The 20,290-nt window shown below is 46.0% G+C and overlaps 1 protein-coding gene across 11 annotated transcripts in view; it reads right to left on the reverse strand.

Annotated features, from left to right (window-relative positions):
- The window catches only part of FOXN3 (forkhead box N3), a 409,030-nt gene that overhangs the window by 262,244 nt on the left and 126,496 nt on the right, over positions 1 to 20,290 (reverse strand). The window lies entirely within an intron of this gene.

Genomic DNA, 20,290 nt, shown 5'->3' on the forward strand with positions numbered 1-20,290 from the left:
TCTTAACAGCAGAACCGGAATAAACTTTCCTGACCTTAATGACAAAATTCTCCAATCCCAGCCCAGTGTGCAGGACACTGTCCTTGGAGAATGCACGTTCCTAGGCGGGAGTGTTGCGGGTAAGCTGAACACACGGACAGCTAGTTTTTAAGTCATTTTCTTTGCAGACCCACCTGTTCCTCTCAGGGGACAGGTATCAGCCATCTCTAGTGACACTTCCGCGCGATGTACCATTGCCTCGACGCAAATGCGTCACATCACTCCCAGCCCTCTGCCGCTAATAAGAACTGCTCGTTGCTGTGGATGATGAGGCAAACAGGGAGCTCATTGCAACACATTTGTGGTAATTAGGCCCTTCCTGGGGTCCACATTCTGATGGGAGAAATGCATTGTAGGCGTAGACTGTGGGCCGGATGGAACATTCTGGCCGTGCAGGCAGACGATGCAACTATGCCCCTCAATAGCGGAAAACACCCCCGGGCTGATTAGTTCAGGGGTTCATGTGCCCTGAATTCTCCAGGGTCTCCCCAGTGTCTCCCTTGAGGCCACGCCCATGTCCATGGGATGAGTGGCCGTCTACTGCTTGTTAGGTACAGTCTATTGCTTGAACATAGAGTTCTCAGTTTTATCCTAAGCGGCCAGCCTTCCCAGCCACGGACAGAATTTACACATCAGCCTCTACCCAACTTCAGAGCCTGCTCAGTGTTCGAACTGAACATTTCTCATGGCTAACTTGACTCTCCCACCCAACATCAGAAATGAAGAAGAAGGAGCCTTCGATAGCAAACTACAACCTGCCAGCCAATCACGTCCACTACCTGTTTCCTAAATAAAATTTTATTGGAACAAAGCCCCAGCCATTAGTTTATATATCACCGATGGCTGCTCTCCCGAGAAGGGGCAGGGTGGAGCGGTCCCAGCAGAAACTGTATAGCCTGCAAAGCCTAAAATATTTACTATCTGGCCCTTTAGAGAAAAGAAGAGAGGATGACAAAAAGCCACCACAGTATTTATACCAGCTCCTGATGGCTTATGACTCATGGTTTAAATGGAACAGTTAGCCTAGTGAGTTGGCAGAAGGGAACTTGGGTTCAAGTGCTGTTTCTACCAACGGCTCAGCTTTGAGAGGTCATGCAAGTATTTTCACCTCCCTGCTTTCATTTCATTCATAAAATAGGATTAGTCATGGGTGGCAAATGCATGACAAATAATTAGCTAATACTCCAACATGTGCATTTTGAATGCACAACGGGAAGAACTGGCTATTTGTTTTCTGTGTATAAGTTAGAGTTACACGCGATCCCTCCCTATTTGCTGTTCCTCCACATTTGTGGCATCAACCACATGGAACACGCAGCACTACAGTGTTTACTATTGAAAAACGTCCACGTATAAGTGGACCCGCGCAGTTCAAACTCATGCTGTCCAAAGGTCAACTGTAGTACCTATCATATTAGAACATTCTTTTGATGTGGAAAATAAACACTTCTTTATCCTCATTCTAACTTAAATTGTCCTATCTGTGTGTCCCTGGTATCTCCTATTTATCTTATCATCTTTTCTTTCATAAAGTTGTGGGGGTTTTTGATGTGGACCATCTTTAACGTCTTTATTGCATTTGTTACAATATTGCCTCTGTTTTAAGGCCGTGAGGCATGTGGGATCTCCGTTCCTTGACCAGGGATCGAACCCACACCCCCTGCATTGGAAGGCGAAGTCTTAACCACTGGACCACCAGGGAAGTCCCTGTCTTATCATCTTTTAATACCTACTAATTAAGCAAAGCTAGAACCCAGCAAGGAAAGAATTTCAAGGAAAAAAGTCAACAACAAAGGTCAGGTCTTGGTATAAGTTATCACTCTTTGGGGAGGTATAGGTATGTAAGGTATAATAGCTGGCCTTTGATTTCAAATCACAAGCAGGAGGAAAGGTTATTATAGTGAGCATAAAGGAGGGTGGTTATTTCTCTCTCTCTCTCTCTCACTCACTCAGACCCCAGTTTCCTCATTTATAACCCTCCAGAAAAGGCAACTAAGAGTAACTTTCTCTTTCTGACTTACTTCACTCTGTATGACAGACTCTAGGTCCATCCACCTCACTACAAATATCTCAGTTTCGTTCCTTTTTATGGCTGAGTAATATTCCATCGTATATATGTGCCACATCTTCTTTATCCATTCATCCGATGATGGACACTTAGGTTGCTTCCACGTCCTGGCTATTGTAAACAGAGCTGCAATGAACATTTTGGTACATGACTCTTTTTGAATTATGGTTTTCTCAGGGTATATGCCCAGTAGTGGGATTGCTGGGTCATATGGTAGTTCTATTTTTAGTTTTTTAAGGAACCTCCATAGTGTTCTCCATAGTGGCTGTATCAATTTACATTCCCACCAACAGTGCAAGAGGGTTCCCTTTTCTCCATACACACTCTACAAGCATTTATTGTTTGTAGATTTTTTTTTTAACATCTTTACTGGAGTATAATTGCTTTACAATGGTGTGTTAGTTTCTGCTTTATAACAAGGTGAATCAGTTATACATATACATATGTTCCCATATCTCTTCCCTCTTGCGTCTTCCTCCCTCCCACCCTCCCTATCCCACCCCTCTAGGTGGGAGGAGGGGCATCTCTATATATATGTATATGTATAGCTGATATATGTATAGCTGATTCACTTTGTTATAAAGCAGAAATTAACCCACCATTGTAAAGCAATTATACTCCAATAAAGATGTTAAAAAAAAAAGAGTAACTTTCTCTGCATCAACTTTCAACAGAAATGGGAATTCCCTGGCGGTTGGTCCAGTGGTTAGGATCACTTTCACTGCCGTGGGCCCTGGGTTCAATCCCTCGTCGGAGAACTAAGATGCCGCAAGACATAAAAAAAAAAAAAAAAAAAAAAACACTTTTATCAGAAATAACCTTCTGCCCATTCCTCAGCTTCCCAGAGTCCTGCCACTTGATGGATTACCTCATCCCTCACACACTCCCCTGGCTTTAGACATCTGTTTCTATGCTTATGGTAGAGCTTGCCTCTTGGAGTGGAAGGCAGTACAGAACAGACGTTAAAGACGTTGCTTCGGGGCTTCCCGGGTGGCGCAGTGGTTGAGAGTCCGCCTGCCGATGCAGGGGACACAGGTTCGTGCCCTGGTCTGGGAAGATCCCACATGCCCCCGAGCGGCTGGGCCCGTGAGCCATGGCCGCTGAGCCTGCGCGTCCGGAGCCTGTGCTCTGCAACGGGAGAGGCCACAACAGTGAGGGGCCCGCGTACAACAACAACAACAAAAACAGATGTTGCTTCGAAGCAGATGGACTGGGGTTTGAATCCCAGCCTCTTCTACTCCAATGACCTCCTCCCGTTACCTGTCTTCTGAGCTCAAGGTCCCCACCTGTAAAATGGAGGCGATGAGTACCTACACTTAAGGGTGTATCATGGGCCTCAACGAGGAAAGTGTCTGTGAAACGCTTTTTGCACTGTAACTGGCACCAGGCAAGGCTCAGTCCGTGGAGCTGCCATCCTTGTTTGCTTGGGGTGCGGGGACATTAGGCTGAGTTACTGCAAGTCAGCCGCAGCTTATTTTTTTTCACCAGGTGAGAGGCACTTCCTTAATTATATGACTAATACAGAAACTCTTTTCCCGGTTTGAGCACAGCCACAGGTTCCTAGAGGACCAGAGCCCTGGAGACCAATAGTGCCCAGGGATCAGGGCTTCAGCAGCCCATCTGCTGTCTGGCTCCCCGGGAGAGCTCTGGTCCTGACAGCCCTGCAGCAAAATCCCCAGGGTCCTCAGAAAAGACAGAGCTGAGATCTCTGTGTCCTGAGCTGGAGCCCTAGGAGGCCTCTCCTCAAGCCGTTCAGAGGACGTTCAGGACAGTTCTCAGACTCACTCAAGGGCTCAGCACAAGTTTTAAAAAAAACGAGTTGGGTCTAGAACCCAGTTCTGCTCACTTCTCTTTCTCTCCTCAAAGCCATGTTTAAAAAAAAAAAAAATATATATATATATATATACACACTATATATACATATATTATATACAGTATATATAATAAGTTGTCACTGCAAAAAACTTGGAAACTAAAGAAAAATAAAAAGGGAGGAAAAGCTCGTCTATAACTTCATTGCCCAAAGCTTCTACACCTTTGTTAATTCGGACAGTCTTCCAGAGTGTTTCTATTCATAAGATGAAAATGAGATCCTGTAAATATACTTTGTACCCTGCTTTCTTCCACTTCACAATGTATGAAGTCTGTTTCTACTACAAAAGTTTGAGCTTCGGGTGGGCTTGAGACCGTATCATGGCACCTTCTGTGTGCCTGGCACACAGAAGTAGTAGGCACTCAGTAAATGGTCGTGGCGTGCCCGTGTGACACTGTGATGACCAATGGCTTAGCCACCCTCATTCTATTGGACACTTAGCTTATCTGCTCCTATGAACAATGTCAGACGAACAGCCTTATTCAGGCATCGTGTACAAAGCTCTATGTCCTTGGAATGAATTCCTAAAAGTGGAATCACTGGGTCAGAGTATTCACATTATAAGACCTTGGAACCCTGTTGCCGATCTGCTCTCCAGAAAGTCAATCCTAATTTATATCCTCCACTGGTGATACAGAAGAGTGAAAAGCACAGTATTCTCCATAGACTAACTATGTGAGTTAAGAGGAAACTGTAGAATCCCTCAGTAGGTATTTTAATAAGGAACTGAGGGCTGGAATTGAAGTGCATTCAATATCTAGCAGCCCCACACAGTATAGAGTATCCTTCTGAACTTTCACCAGCTTCCCCCTCCAACATCCTCTACCATGTGGCACCTAATATTGCCACAAGGGAAATTATCAACTCCCTACCATCCAAACAGATAACTCTACTAGGAAACGTTCCCCACGCCCCCAGGAACACAGGAGGTTTCCTAGAACGCAGCACAAAAAAATCCAATCTTTCCATATAAACAGTGACCCACACCCAATCTGTGTCTCTGGCACCAAGTGTGTTTTGCTTGAGCTTGTCTATAAATATCTGCAGTTTAAAGTAAATGTCCACAGTGGTTTCCAAATGTCTTTCTGATTACACGCATGCGTTAAAGATACACAGCTAATCTCAAAAACACACTTTTAATACGTGTTTCTGAGAAAAAGTTCTGTTCTTCCCAATCTAAAATCACCAAAATAAATTCCAAATGAATGTATCTATCCATGTTTTAACTGATCCCCCACCACCACCCCCCGCAGGTCAAGGAGGTCATTTGTGGACATGAAAACGGAGGTGTGTAGATCCTGATCCAGAAAGCCCCAAGCCCACTCTCTCCACAGAGCCAGTGTTCATTCGGAAACTAGCAGGGGTGCCTCAGCAATGAAGAGGGTCCAATGTCTACAGGCGCTGTCTCTGCCTGTCCCCACCACACTGGACACGAAGACCCTCGTGATACGATGTGATGATGAGCTTGATTTGCTGGCCCCTCCTCTCTCTCCCAGTCCTCTACCTTCTCTCTTCCCACAATGTCAAGAGTTGACTGTACGCGGAAATCACTAGCTTCTCTCCAAGGCCTTTTCACACAAAGCAAAATAGGAAAAAATATTTATATTCTTTTTTTTTTTGCTGTGTTGGGTCTTCATTGCTGTGCCCAGGCTTTCTCTAGTTGTGGCGAGCGGGGGCTACTCTTCATTGCGGTGCGTGAGCTTCTCATTGCAGTGGCTTCTCTTGTTGTGGCACACGGGCTCTGGGGCACGAGGGCTTCAGTAGTTATGGCTCGCAGGCTCAGTAGTTGCAGCTCGCGGGCTCTAGAGCACAGGCTCAGTAGTTGTGGCACAGGGGCTTAGTGGCTCCGCAGCATGTGGGATCTTCCCGGACCAGGGATCGAACCCGTGTCCCCTGTGTTGGCAGGCGGATTCTTAACCAGTAAGCCACCAGGGAAGTCCCAATATTTATATTCTTAACAAAAGAAACTCTAGATTCAAATCCCACCTTTGTCCCAGAATTACTGTGTCAGGTACCTTCTGTGTCTTCATTTCTCCATCTTCAAAATGGGTGGGTTTTTTTCCCTGCATCTCCCTTGTGGGTTTCACGAGAACTCTGCAGAGAACTGAAGCATAAACATTTTTCACGTGTTCCCGAGAGGCAAAGCACCTCTTTAAATTCAAGGTGTTCCTTTGTTAATTACTTCTGCTTTCTTGAGTTAACAGTCAAGCACAACTCTTCTACCCAAATCGTCCCCATTCCTTAGTTTCTGATGGCAATGTTATCAAGATATCTCCTAACCTTTGAACCATCTGTGATGTGTTTTTAAAATATCCATGTGGCTCTTCACAATCAATTAATATTAGCTACTCTTTACCTTATATCCTTTTCCTATAAACACACACACACACACTCACACAATATGGAAGTCCAAATTCTTTTCTTTGACTCAAAATAAACCACAGGCCTCCAGTACCCAACAGCTAAAAACCACGAAGTCCATGTCCACATTTATCCATGAAAGAAAATTTAATAGTTCAGCATGTCACACAGCAAGTCAATCAGACGACTGAGAAATCAACACAGAAGTTCCGCGGTCCGTGTTTTCTTATGATAGGAACAAGACAGAGTTTATTTGAGAAGGAAATGCCAAGGTGACATTTGCAATGACCACGTTTGTGGGGACAGGAGGCCAAGTTCTAGGGCATTTTGCTTTCTCTTTTGGAGCCGTGGCTTTGCCAGATCCACACCCCCACATGCACACAATTCAGCCAACTCACCGTGGGAGCCCGATAGCCTTTTGCCCAAAGACTTCTCCTCCGGCCACCAAAAGGGACTTTGCCATCAGGAGGCCTCTTGGGGAGAGAGGAATAGGCCAGGGGGGCCAGAGGGGGAACTGAGTGGTCCAGCAAGGGGACATAGCAGAGGACCAAGATGAGGGCACCCCTGTCACTAGAGGCATACTCGCCACGTCCCCTTGTTCTGAAGCCCCCGACGGTGCTACCTGGACAGCAGGATCTGCTTGTTGCATGGGGGCAGAGGCAGTGGCCCCCATCCACTGCATCCACTACCGTGTGGGCAAGTGCTCTGAACCCATGCCGGGCAGGGGAGTCACCGGGCAGCTTCTGACACTCCCTGCTCTTGCAGTACGGAGCCAGGGGATGGCAGGAAAGAAACTGCTCTAAGACAGCTGCCTGTGACTGTGCCCACCTATGCACCCAGCTCTAGTCCATTTCATGGGGCCTTCGCATTCTCCCAACCTTCCCAGAAATGTTTCTAGACCAGGAGTCAATGAAATGTGTTCTGTAGGATACATTATTTTACTAAGTCCTAATATCCTGCTTCATGGAGGGCCATGTCAGCCAAGAACATTATAAGTAATTACCCCTTTCAGTATCTGCCCACCGAGGTGCAGATCTGTAAAGGTCCCTGGTGGCCCACAGCTACCATCTGCACCTTCCCCCAGGTGCCTCGGAGCCCACGGCCCTCACTGGCAGGATTCCCTTCCCTCCTCCTCTTTCCTCACATCTTGGTTAACACGCTTTGCTGAAATTTCAACAATTCCCTGGATCCCAACCCAATCCACCGTAAGTCTGCCTTAGAGCTCGGTCCTTTTGGATGAGCCTGGGAACCACTCTGGACCTCAGTGTCTTTTTCTGACAATGGGGTGGCAGGAACAGCTCTCCTCCAAAGTTCTTTCTAGCTGAGAAAATGAATATTCTCTATTTTTCTTCTTAAAACTTTGCTCCCTGTGCCTTTGACAGAAATAACTTTCCAGTCCCGCCTGTTAAATGAATCTGGAACACTGAGCCTGCCAGAGAAGTCCCCCAGGGCTAGCCTTTCCTTCCTCGGTGTCTGTGGGACATTGCATGGCCTGGAGGCAACATCCTCCCACCATAGGTTTAAAGGATGGTTCAGTTTTGCAATTTGCAATCGGTGGGGCAGACCGGAGGAATTCTAAGGTCTCTTTCAGAGTGAAGAGCCCAGGATTTTGCAAGTGGAAAGCTCAAGCTAACCACCAAAGGTCAAGACAAAAAGAGAAAAGCCGGTGTTGACTGAACACCTCGAAGCAGACCCAAACTTTAGCTGCCTCTCATTTTGCTCCTCATGCCAGGATGCTGATGAAATCCACAGAGGTAGAAGGTGAGTCAGCCCGATCTCCACCATCAACCCAGCCCTGGCGGGGGGCGCATCCGTGGCAACCAGCTGCTTTCAGGTAAGGCAAAGACCATCTGGCAACATTGTGCTCTAAACAGTCTGCATGGTTGTCAGGAAATGTAATTCCTCAAACCAGGACCCTAACCCTAAAAATGACCACCGGTCACCACATACTGCCCCTGGGCCGAAAGTTCTGGAAATGGAACTTCTGGAGCATGTTATAACTTAACAAGGCTTTCCTTGGGCTGGCCTTTGGATTGATATGTTTTCAGTTCATCGTGTTACCTGTCAGTCATGTGTCACCATGCAGGTGTCAGCCTGAGCACAGGCCAGGAGGTATGGGATGCTGCCACATCTCTGTGTTCATTCTGGAGAATTACTGTAGCTTGAGGGTGACAGTCCCACAAGTTAAATCTTCATCATCCCTGCCTGGCTGTCTTAACAATGCAGATTCACTTTTTTATTTTTGAGTGTATTCACTCACTACCCATGTGAAAAAATTTGAAGGCTTGTGTGGGTATATTATACGGTTTAAATTAAAAGAGCTTTTAAAAAACACAAAGTATATTTTTGGAAGTCATCACTCAAGCGTGGGTGGTTGAGGACCTTAGAGTGGCCAAAATCATTCATTTTTCTTAAGAGGACACTATTTCTTCACCTCCTACCTTGTCTAAATATCTCTGAATTCACTTGACACTCAAAAAAGGATCATTTTCATGGAGTGACTTCAGAGAGTAAGAAGCAGCCACACCTTAAAGCCCCTACCTGAAGTTCTTCCTCCCCCTACTGCCGTGTCCAAAATCCAGTACCCTAAATTCATACTAGTGTGTAAATAACTGATACCAAGGTAATCCCCTAGGACTGGCTGGAGAGAAAGCAGGGCTCCATGTGCCCCCAAGAGATATAAAGGTGTGTTTTCAGGGTGTACCCTAAGGGGCAGGGAGGGAGAAAGGCAGAAAAACAGGCTGAGGGCACCCAGAACAAAGAGGCCACTGCACTATTTTCCCTAGAGATGATCTTGCTTCTTCCTAAGTTGGCTTTTAAAAGAGGGGCGTCCAGTAGCAGTGACCTTTCAAGGAGGGATAATTTATCCACCTTGGCTTAACTGGTGCCTGAGTGAAGCTGCTATGGAAAGGCGCCCTGGCCAAGCCCATTTCCATCTCCCCAGCACTCCTCGGGGATGGGGGGGAAGGAGCGCGGCTGAGACTGTCAGCGCCATCACGGGAGCATCACTAATGTGGACACAGGAGGTGCCGGCTCCTACTTCCCAGCCAGGTGTCCAGGCTGGCAAGGCCATCTGGGTTAGGAAATGTGTGTTCTAAAGCCTGCTGGGGGAAGCCCGTTTTGATGGGAAGCTTAGCTTAAGAATCAGCCGGCTTCAAGAAGCTTCCTCAACCTGGCCCCCTGTAAGATGTGAGGCCTTGGAAATCAGTTATTTCCCCTTATGGAGCCCTGAGAAGGCCAGTGCATCCACATTCAACAATCTGCAGCCAGGGTCCAGGAAACGAGTCAGCTCCAACAGGAAACCCTGGGGGAAAAATGCCAGGAAGCGCTAAGACTTCAGTTTCAGGTTTCCAAAAGCCCGAAGATATAAACCCAAAATGAAAACCTTTTAAGAAATGCCTATCTAAAATGGAACCACCATACCTTTAAGCTCTTTGTACCCTGACGGAAGAGATAACAAACATTAGAAAATGAACTTAAATTGTACCAGATCATAACATTGCCTCTAAAAATCTTTAGCTCCAGGGAATTCCCTGGAGGTCCAGCGGTTACGACTCTGCGCTTTCACTGCCGAGGGCGCGGGTTCAGTCCCTGGCAGGGGAACTAAAATCCTGCAAGCTGTGCAGAGCAGCCAAAAAATAAAAATTAAAATTAAAAAATAAATAAAATAAAAATATTTAGCTCCAGGATTTAAAAGATCTGTAAAAACCCAGCGGATGAAGATGTAAGGACACAGGCAGTCTCGTTCAATTGATGGGAATGTTAGTGGGTCCTATCATTTTTGGAGGGATATTTAGCAATATCTATTAAGTTTAAAATGCACGTCGGCTTTGACTCAGCAATTCTCCTTGTCGGAATCCATTGCCCAAAAAATACACAGTTGTGCAAAAATATGCATGTACAAGGATTATTTCAGCATTATTTATTATCGAGGAAAACTGTTTTAGAGGAAAAGAATTCCATGTCCATCAAAAAGGGATCAGTTAGCTAAATCCTGGTTCATTCATATAATGAAAACTCACGGCTTTTAAAAGAAAAAGGCTGACCATGGTGCTTATGGGAAAAGATGTTCAGAGAGAAAAGCACATTGCAAACCACATATCGTCTATTTTTTGTAAAATAGCATTAGATATATTAATATATGCATGAAAAAATCTTCCATGGGTGGATCATTAGGGACGTTAAACTTTCCTTGATAAGCACTTCTAAATTGTTAGGATTTTAACATTTATCTTTAACCTTAAACAATAACTTGTAATCAGAAGGGAAAAAAACGAATGCCTCCATCTTCACGTTAATTATCTACAACCCCTTATCTTATCCTGGAGGGGGAGTGAGGACTGTGGTTGTTCTTGTATGTTCTAGAGAATGGTGGCTACGGGCTCTGTATTTTATCCCAGCAATTCCATTTGATAAATGGCTCAAAATCCCAACGCTTCAAATACTCTCACACTTAAGATATTTTGTGCTTGAGAAGTGGCCATTGTGATGAACAGAATGCAGGACTGTGACTTGGGAATATCACCTTGGGCCAGCTTTCTTCCTGTGTCCCAACTTTTTCATCATAAGATAAAGGGTTTGAAGGGACCCTGACCCCACCCTGACCAGACGCTCCATGGATGAAGTACTCAATCGGCATTTGTTGAAATACTGGAGGACAGAGACGGGGCCTGATATGGGGAAACGATGGGAAAAGGAACAGCTGAGAAAAGTCTTACCAGCATCATTGGGAGTTGGTGTAGAGTCAGCCAAGGGGGAAAGAACAAAAGGGTTTTGACGCAGGGGAAAAACAAGCACATTTTTGAGGTTCTCAACTGGAGAACTGAATGTCTGTAAATATGTAGGTACGGTTTGAGTTGTCACACTAATGGGAGAAGGCAGGTGCTAGCAGCATATACTGGGTGGGGGCAGAGATGCTAAACTCGCCACAAGGAAAGGGACAGTTGCACTCCAGTTCCATCCATGCGGCCCACAGAGTAACACTGAGGGATGCCAGCCAGGCTGGTAGCCATCAGCTTCCTTCCCTGACACATGGCCCGGGGCTGGGGCTCGGTGCTGGATGGGTGGGTGGGTCTCGAAGGAAAGCAAGGAGGCAAGACCACTGGGATATCCACCAGACAGCCCACCTTCTGCAGCCTGTTCCCAAGTCAGCCTGAGTCATAAAACTGCAAACTGCCTAACTCCAAAATGGCCCATTCTGGATCTTTTATGATAATCGTACTTTCCCTTTAATAAACACTAATAACGAATTAAACCTCCTTGAAGGAGCCACATCTCTAGAGTCACGTGCCTGAATAAGTCCTCACCACAAGAGACTTTGGGCTCTGCAGTTCAAGGCCTTCCTGTTACATTTTGGACCCTGGTCTCTCCCTTGCTTACTTTAAGCAAGTTACTTTACTTTAACCTGGGGTCCCAGGTTCCGCAGGGTACCGTTGTCTGATGTAAACTCCAAAAAACAGAGACTTGTCTACCTTATTCCTCACAACATCCCCAGCACAGAGAACAATGGCTGGCATATAGTAGGTGCTCAGTAAATATTTTAACAAATGAATGAAAGTGGAAACGGAGCGGGGGTTAACTATTTATAAGCTGTGTGGCCTTGGGCAAGTCACTTAACCTTTCTGAGCCTTTGGTTCTTTGTCTGTGAAGCAGAATAACAATAACCACCTTCTAGGGCTTCGGGGGAGACTGAAATGAGGTATGGGAGACATCCAGCATGGGCTTCTTAGTTCTCAGTAGGTTCTCGGAAAATGGGAACTAACACTGTGTCATTATTATTAATAACTCCAACTCACACCCTAGCCCACGCATCTCCTGCAATCACAAGCATCACATAAAAGATACGCAGTTTGGTTCAGCTTGCCCTTTGTGAGCTACCAGTCAATAACCAACAAACACAGCAATAGCCTCTTCTTTAAACACGATGTTCTTCCAGTCTCCTTCAAAGAGCTGTACTCAGAGCATTATCAGTTGATCCATTGTTTCCAAAGACCTTCACGAAGCACTCTAAAGGTATATGTGCCAGAAGGACATGAAGACCAGTCAAGGAGAACCAGCAGGTTTGTGGGCACTTCTGGTTCAGCCCTGGCCCCAACTGTTGAGGTTTCACTCTGATTTGGCCTCCTGATACCTGAGCCTGTTCCACTAAGGAAAATCCAACATGCCATAGTGGTTACAAGCACGGAGTTGGGAGCCAGAAGCTAAGGTTCAAAGCCTGGGTCCACCACTCTTAGCCGTATGACCTTGGGCAAGTTACTTAACTACCTGAAACCTCAGTGCTCTCATCTGGAAAATAGGGGACAACAATAGTATCTACCTGGGGAAAGAGGGGAAGAAAGGAAATAGATTGTGCTTCTCTTGGTTTTGTAAGAAATCGTGGAACTCAATCAACCCATTTGCAAAAACCCCATGGAGACTATCTTTCCTATGTTTTCTATTTTTATTAATCAATCATCTTGAATCCTCTCTGAAGGGTGGAGGAAAGAGCTTGCTGGTGATACACTGGCTGTCTCTACAGGAACACGAGCAGAATGCTTGACACACAGTAGGTCTTCAATAAATATCTGTTGAATGACTGAATAAGTGATTCAGAAGTTGAAAAAGTCTGACAGTCCATCATACCTGTTTGACCTAAGAAACTAGGTGCAAACTAAGGTGAGGGAAAATCTTGTATTTTTGAAACCAAGGTCTAGAATCTGTATTAACAGAAATCTCTTCGACCCAAGCCCTCCAAGGCTTCTCCCCTCTAAGAAATATCGATCATTTTCTGTGTCTCTTGCCATCTGCATCTGTTTCCTTTGAATTGACCCAAGCCCACTCTCTGGGCCTTGGAGGATCAGCTCTAACCTGTCTCGTTCCTATATTAGAAATACACAAGGTACGTTTTTTTTTCTTTTTTGGCTGCATTGGGTCTTCGTTGCTGCGCACGGGCTTTCTCTAGTTGCAGTGAGCACTGGCTACTCTTCGTTGAGGTGCGCGGGCTCCTCATTGCGGTGGCTTCTCATTGCAGAGCACGGGCTCTAGGTGCACGGGCTTCAGTAGTTGTGGCATGCGGGCTCAGCAGTTGCGGCACACGCGTCCTAGAGCATGCGGGCTTCAGTAGTTGCGGCACATGGGCTCAGTACTTGTGGCACAGGGGCTTAGTTGCTCCACAGCATATGGGATCTTCCCAGACCAGGGAAGCCCCATATCCCCTGCATTGGCAGGATTCTTAACCACTGCACCACTAGGGAAGCCCCCAGGTACCTTTTTAGAGACAGCCACTTGGGCGGCCCCTCCTAGTGAGTCGTGGGCTCTCCACTGAAGAACTTCCTTTCCTCCTGGGATAATAAGCACATTGTTCTCCCCAAAACTCAGCATGTGGGTCAACTGTGGACTCTAACTGCCTCTTGGGTGCCCTTTTACCAAGTGTCTGACAGTGCACTTCTCAGAAAATGACCCTATTCCTCCTGTACTCCACAGAGACATACAATGTGAACTGAGAGCTTGACGATTATGCTTGTGAATAATCTGAGTTTCAAGTGCGGCCTTGGCACGCCTGAGAACAAATAATTACCAAAAAGTTATCCAGCTGCCCTCACAGTGTGCCGCTACTTTGTCTTGGGTGTGGAGCCCTGTTGGCTGGCCCCGTGGGAGCCTCAGTGAACAGAGCCATCAAGACCCCCTCCAGGTCCCAGTCAATGACTGCAGCAGAAAGTTTTGGCCGATCTGGCCCTGGAGAAGATAAAGCCCTTAAACTAAGATTAGCCATGCTCATTCCAGCCCCACTCACAGCCAAGAGTCAAAGTCGATATTTGCTGAGTGGAAAAGGACAAAAGGAAACAAATTTCGTTTGCAAGCTCTCCAAACAGACCAGAAAAAGTAATTATCTGTTGCTTACCCCGTGCGTCTCCTCTCATAGAAAGACTAAGCTAATACGTCCCTGCTTTGAGGGAATATGGATCACAGACGATCAGCCAGCTCTCCGAATAGGGTGTTCAGCAAAGAGGTGTGTGCAGGATGGATTCTTTAAAAAAGCAACAGAGCCAAAAAAAAGTTTTTTAAGTCGGGGGAGGGAGACTTCCCTGGTGGTCCAGGGGTTAAGACTCCACGCTTCCACTGCAGGGAGCTCGTGTTCGATCCCTGATCAGGGGCCTAAGATCCCGCATGCCATGTGGTGAGGCCAAATTATTTATTTTTTTAATTTTTTTAAACATCTTTATTGGAGTATAAACGCTTTACAATGGTGTGTTAGTTTCTGCTTTATAACAAAGTGAATCAGTTATACATATACATATATCTCCTCCCTCTTGCATCTCCCTCCCTCCCACCCTCCCTATCCCACCCCTCTAGGTGGTCACAAACCACTGAGCTGATCTCCCTGTGCTATGCGGCTGCTTCCCACTAGCTATCTATATTACGTTTAGTAGTGTATATATGTCCATGCCACTCTCTCACTTTGTCACAGCTTACCCTTCCCCCTCCCCATATCCTCAAGTCCATTCTCTAGTAGGTCTGTGTCTTTATTCCCGTCTTACCCCTAGGTTCTTCATGACCTTTTTTTTTTTCTTTCTTGGATTCCATATATATGTGTTAGCATACGGTATTTTTCTCTTTCTGACTTACTTCACTCTGTATGACAGACTCTAGGTCCATCCACCTCACTACAAATATCTCGATTTCGTTTCTTTTTATGGCTGAGTAATATTCCATTGTATATATGTGCCACATCTCAGACACCATCAAACTCTTAGAGGAAAACACTGGCAGAACACTCTATGACATAAATCACAGCAAGATCCTTTTTGACCCACCTCCTAGAGAAATGGAAATAAAACCAAAAATAAACAAATGGGACCTAATGAAACTTCAAAGCTTTTGCACAGAAAAGGAAACCATAAACAAGACCAAAAGACAACCCTCAGAATGGGAGAAAATATTTGCAAATGAAGCAACTGACGAAGGATTAATCTCCAAGATTTACAAGCAGCTCATGCAGCTCAATAACAAAAAAACCAACAACCCAATCCAACAATGGGCAGAAGGCCTAAATAGACATTTCTCCAAAGAAGATATACAGATTGCCAACAAACACATGAAAGAATGCTCAACATCACTAATCATTAGAGAAATGCAAATCAAAACTACAATGAGATATCATCTCACACCGGTCAGAATGGCCATCATCAAAAACTCTAGAAACAATAAATGCTGGAGAGGGTGTGGAGAAAAGGGAACACTCTTGCACTGTTGGTGGGAATGTAAATTGATACAGCCACTATGGAGAACAGTATGGAGGTTCCTTAAAAATCTAAAAATAGAACTACCATACGACCCAGCAGTCCCACTACTGGGCATATACCCTGCGAAAACCATAACTCAGAAAGAGTCATGTACCAAAATGTTCACTGCAGCTCCAGTTACAATAGCCAGAACATGGAAGCAACCTAAGTGTCCATCATCGGATGAATGGATAAATAAGATGTGGCACATATATACATAGGCCAAATTATTAAAAAAAAAAAAAAAAAAAGCAACAGGGCCGTTTTAAGCAACCTTATGATGACTTAAAATTACAATGACACTGTTGCTACTTTAGACCAGTAAAAGCTTGAGAAAGCTTAGAAAGAAAACTCCCAAACTATTGCTTGATGATCACTGAGGAGCCGGGTCATAAAAAGCACCCTCTTAATCAGACTGAATTTAAATCTGCATCCAAACCACTAGCCCTTGGTGTACAACGATGGCATATTTGATCAGGAAGAGACTTTAGGATTATCTAGGCCATTGCCCAATCCAGGTCCGCCTCCCACCTGGGGCATCTGCTCCACACACTGTGTACACTGTACGCCACACAGCCAAAAGCACACCCCTTCTCACTCCCGTAAGCCACAGCTTTCCTGGGCTCTCCCGTCTGTGCAAGTGCCGACTGGACTGAGAAGGCAGGCCCATCACAAGCATCACGAGACCCAGAAGCCTTCGCCAGGAAGGGAATGGCCTGTATGGTACCAGAGTCCCCAGTGAGCGCTGCATTCAGCAACCCGTGCCCAAGACCAAACAAACAGCTCCATGGGGACCGTGGGGTGAGCGAGTGGGGTGCACATCTGCACGGGGTGACATCTGGTTCAGAACTGTCAGCCTCACAGCAGGAGGGGAAGACTGTAAACTCTGCCAGACAGGGGCTAAGGGATGCTGAGAGGACCCTGGCAACCCAGCCTGGGCTGGAATTCCCGGGGGAGCCCACTGTACACTTATCTGGGGTCTACTGTTCACTTTCCTTTCTCTAGAAATCCAGGCTACTTCTTGATAGGGAGATGGGGGGAGCAGGGTGATGGACTTCTTTTTCTTGCATTTTGTTCTAAAAGAGGGACATCCGAGTTAGATCTTCTTCCCTGAGTGTTCCAGAGGAGCAGTGCAAGCTGTGTCTAACAGGGTCACCACCCCAAAAGGACAAGTTCAAAAGGTCAGAGCCAAGTATTAGACCTTTTCTTTTTAATAAATTTATTTTATTTATTTATTTATTTTGACTGCGTTGGGTCTTCGTTGCTGTGCACGGGCTTTCTCTAGTTGTGGCACACAACTTCACTGCGGTGTGCGGGCTTCTCATTGCAGTGGCTTCTCTTGTTGTGGAGCATGGGCTCAGGCACACGGGCTTCAGGAGTTGTGGCACACAGGCTCAGGAGTTGTGGCTCGCGGGCTCTAGAGCGCAGGCTCAGTAGTTGTGGCGCACGGGCTTAGTTGCTCCGCAGCATGTGGGATCCTCCCGGACCAGGGCTCGAACCCGTGTCCCCTGCATTGGCAGGCGGATTCTTAACCACTGCACCACCAGGGAAGCCCTAGACGTTTTGATTAAATGTGCATATTCCTTTTTTGGTGGGTGGGTACTGTTTAATCTGTGTGGATCCAGTAATCAACAGGCATCTCTCTCCCTGTTCAAATCGAAGGAAACATCTAAATAGCATCCAATACCTCATTTCTTCGTGTACAACAAATGTCAATGATATGCCAACACAGGCACTTCACGGTGAAAGAGTGGCTTGTCAGAATGGATAGTGAATGGGCTTCTCTTCTTGCTTCTGGTTACTCTGAGCTCTGCCTGGGAGCGGAGATCTTGCTGGGCGGCATCCAGGAGGCTCTCCTAGGTCAGATCTGCACATTGTAGACATTGCCTTTGTTGCTCAAAAGGATGGATCAGACAGAAAATAAATTCAGTAGAGTTATCAACCGATTACAATCACTCTCTGAGTTCTCACCTCGGCTACCCTGTGGGTAATCTGCAAAGAGGCATCGAGCCCCAGACCCCTAGCCTGGCACTCAGGGCCCCTCGTACTCTCAACCTGCTAACCTATCCTTGTTGACTTCACTCCCTTCTGGCCTCTGGCATTTCCAGGATGGGCCGTCCTTTCTCTTGTCCAGACCTCTCAGGCTCACTCCGACACTTTCTCTGGACAGCTTTCCCTGACCAATCACTGAGCCCCCTTGACAACCCTTTACCTCAGTATCATTCATCCTGTATCTCCAGAACCCAACACAGAACTGATACGTGGTAGGTGTTTGATTAATGTTCACTGAATAAATAAATCAGATATTCCTGAAACAATGAGCAAACTAAGTTTAAAAGAGATAAAGAAATGTGCCCATTAAAAATGTAACACACACACACAGACAAGTCCTATATATGCAGTGAATACGTATAAGAGCTGGTGAAGTCCTCTAAACAAGGTCTGTAGTCTAGTCAATAGTATTGTACCAATGATGCACAATGGTGCTTTTAACGATGTACTAAAGTTATATAAGATGTTCTCACGGGGGAAGCCAGAAGAAGGATGCATGGGTCCTCGCTATGTTATTTTTGCAACTTCTGAGTCTAGGATTATTTCCAAATAAAAAGTTTCGTAAAATAAACAAAACAAAAGAGGCAAGAAGTTTCAGGTACCAAATGAGCCGCTGAGGTGAGGGGTTGCAGCCTCCCTTTTGCGGGACCCCATCGTGTTCCCACCTGATACTCCCAGGTTAGGGATGATTCCAGCCTCGCTTTCTCTCTCCCTTCCCTCTCTCAGGTCTCAGCTGCGATGTCCTCCCCACTCAGGGTCTTCCCAGACCACCAGCACCATAGCCACTTTCCCCCAAGCTTATTTACTGTCTTCAGTGCATGGATCGTAATCAGAAATCTCTTGTCTGTTTGTCGCCTGTCTTTTCCCACCAAAAGGCAGATGCCGCAGGACCTGGGACCTCAGCTGCGTGTTTACCACTTTGTCCCCAGTACCAGGACATATCCTGGCCCACAGTACTTAAGAAATACTTTTAGATGAATAATGGATATGTTAATTAATAAAGTTATTAAATTAACTTTAATAAAGTTAAATTAGTAAACCAGTAAATTATTAAACCGATGCTGAGTGACGTTATTAGCCTTAAAGCCTTTCTAATAAAAATAGTAAGAACAACAAGCAAGTTCGTTACAAAATATAGCACTTTAACTATGGCTCGTTGGAAATGACTTGAAACATACAATGTGATGTCTGGAGTAGGTGCCGGAAGGAAGCAGACACCCCTAGAGCTGGTGCAATCAGGAAAGATGTCCAGTGAGCAACTGTCTGGACGGACATGGAAAGATGGATAGGTTTTTAAAAGAAGTCAAACTAGGAAAGGAGAAAAAAGGGTGCTTCAGAATTGAGAAGCAGCATGAAAGAAAACCTTAGTGGCATCCAGGCCCACATCTGTCCTTGTAGGAAGTTGGTGACCTGTCATGAGCAGTGCTGGGGTCAGGACGGTGAACGGGAGAGACAGACCCTGCCGGAGAGCTTCCACTTTAGATAATCAGCTTTCTATCTGATAAAATAGTATCTGTAAACATCTACTTTTCTCATTAAGGAAGGCTTCCTGCTTGTATGGCAGGGAGCATAGAGACTGCCTCGATAGTTCTGAATTCTTACTAGCTGGAAGAATAGCCAGGAGGCTATTTAAAATTGATTGGGGGAAGTAGGAACCCCTGCCCCTTTGGGGCAGACCCCTCCATCGTGGGGAGGGCCACTTTGGTGAGCTCTCCCGACCGTGCAGACAGAAGTCAAGTTCCCCCTCTTTCTTCCTTACAGGAAACACTGATATTGGAAAATTCATCCAAGATCAAACGCATCAGACCGGGATGTTAAGGAATCTGGCTAATGATGTCAAAAGTCATCTCATGAGTGATACACTCCTACCTAATTCCTTTTTTCTGTCATGCCCACCATCAAGCTGGACCAGGACTGCTGGAGGAGAAGAGACCTGGGAAGTTATCAGGAAATTCTAGGAGGGCAGGTTTACAACTAAAACTTTGCATCCCACCCCTCATTTCAGAAGGCCACAGTTTGGGCAGTCTTGGAGCAACCGTTTCTTACCCATAACAGGTCTTCCTAGCCAAGTACACTGGGTTCAAGCTAATCCCATAGACTTTGGTTCTTCTACAGCACAGAGTGTATTTCAATAAAGTCTTTAACCTACAGGCGTATCCTGAGGCCTCTTTATTCTAGCCTCAGCCACTGGGGCAGGGACATGGCATCACTGCTCTAGGGCCATAAGAAGTTGGGGCTCCCCTGATGGTTTTGCCGTGGATCAATGCCTCCGGCATCAGAGATACGCAGGGGTATGTGTCTCCCAGTCCACTGTCCCCAGCTGACTGTAGTGCAGATGGAACAGATCCCAGTCTTCTCCAGATTCCATCAGCTGAGTAGGCATGGGGGCAGCAAAGAATAAGGAAGGATCATGGAAGGGAGAAGGGACTAAGGAAAAGTCACGTATGGGGCTATGAGATGCCTCTATCTTCTTACTGTTCCCCAGGCTTGCCCCGTTTCCCAGACCCGGGGAGCTCCTATGCTAACTGGGAGTTTAGAGGCAGTTCAAGTGCCTACTCTTCTGGCACTCAGCCTTTCTCAAATCATGGCCAAGAGCTCCCATCCTCCCAGCCCACTAAAAGGCAATCCTGGCGCCAT

Source organism: Phocoena sinus, chromosome 2 (genome assembly GCF_008692025.1).
Source record: "Phocoena sinus isolate mPhoSin1 chromosome 2, mPhoSin1.pri, whole genome shotgun sequence".
NCBI classification, from domain to species: Eukaryota; Metazoa; Chordata; class Mammalia; order Artiodactyla; family Phocoenidae; genus Phocoena; species Phocoena sinus.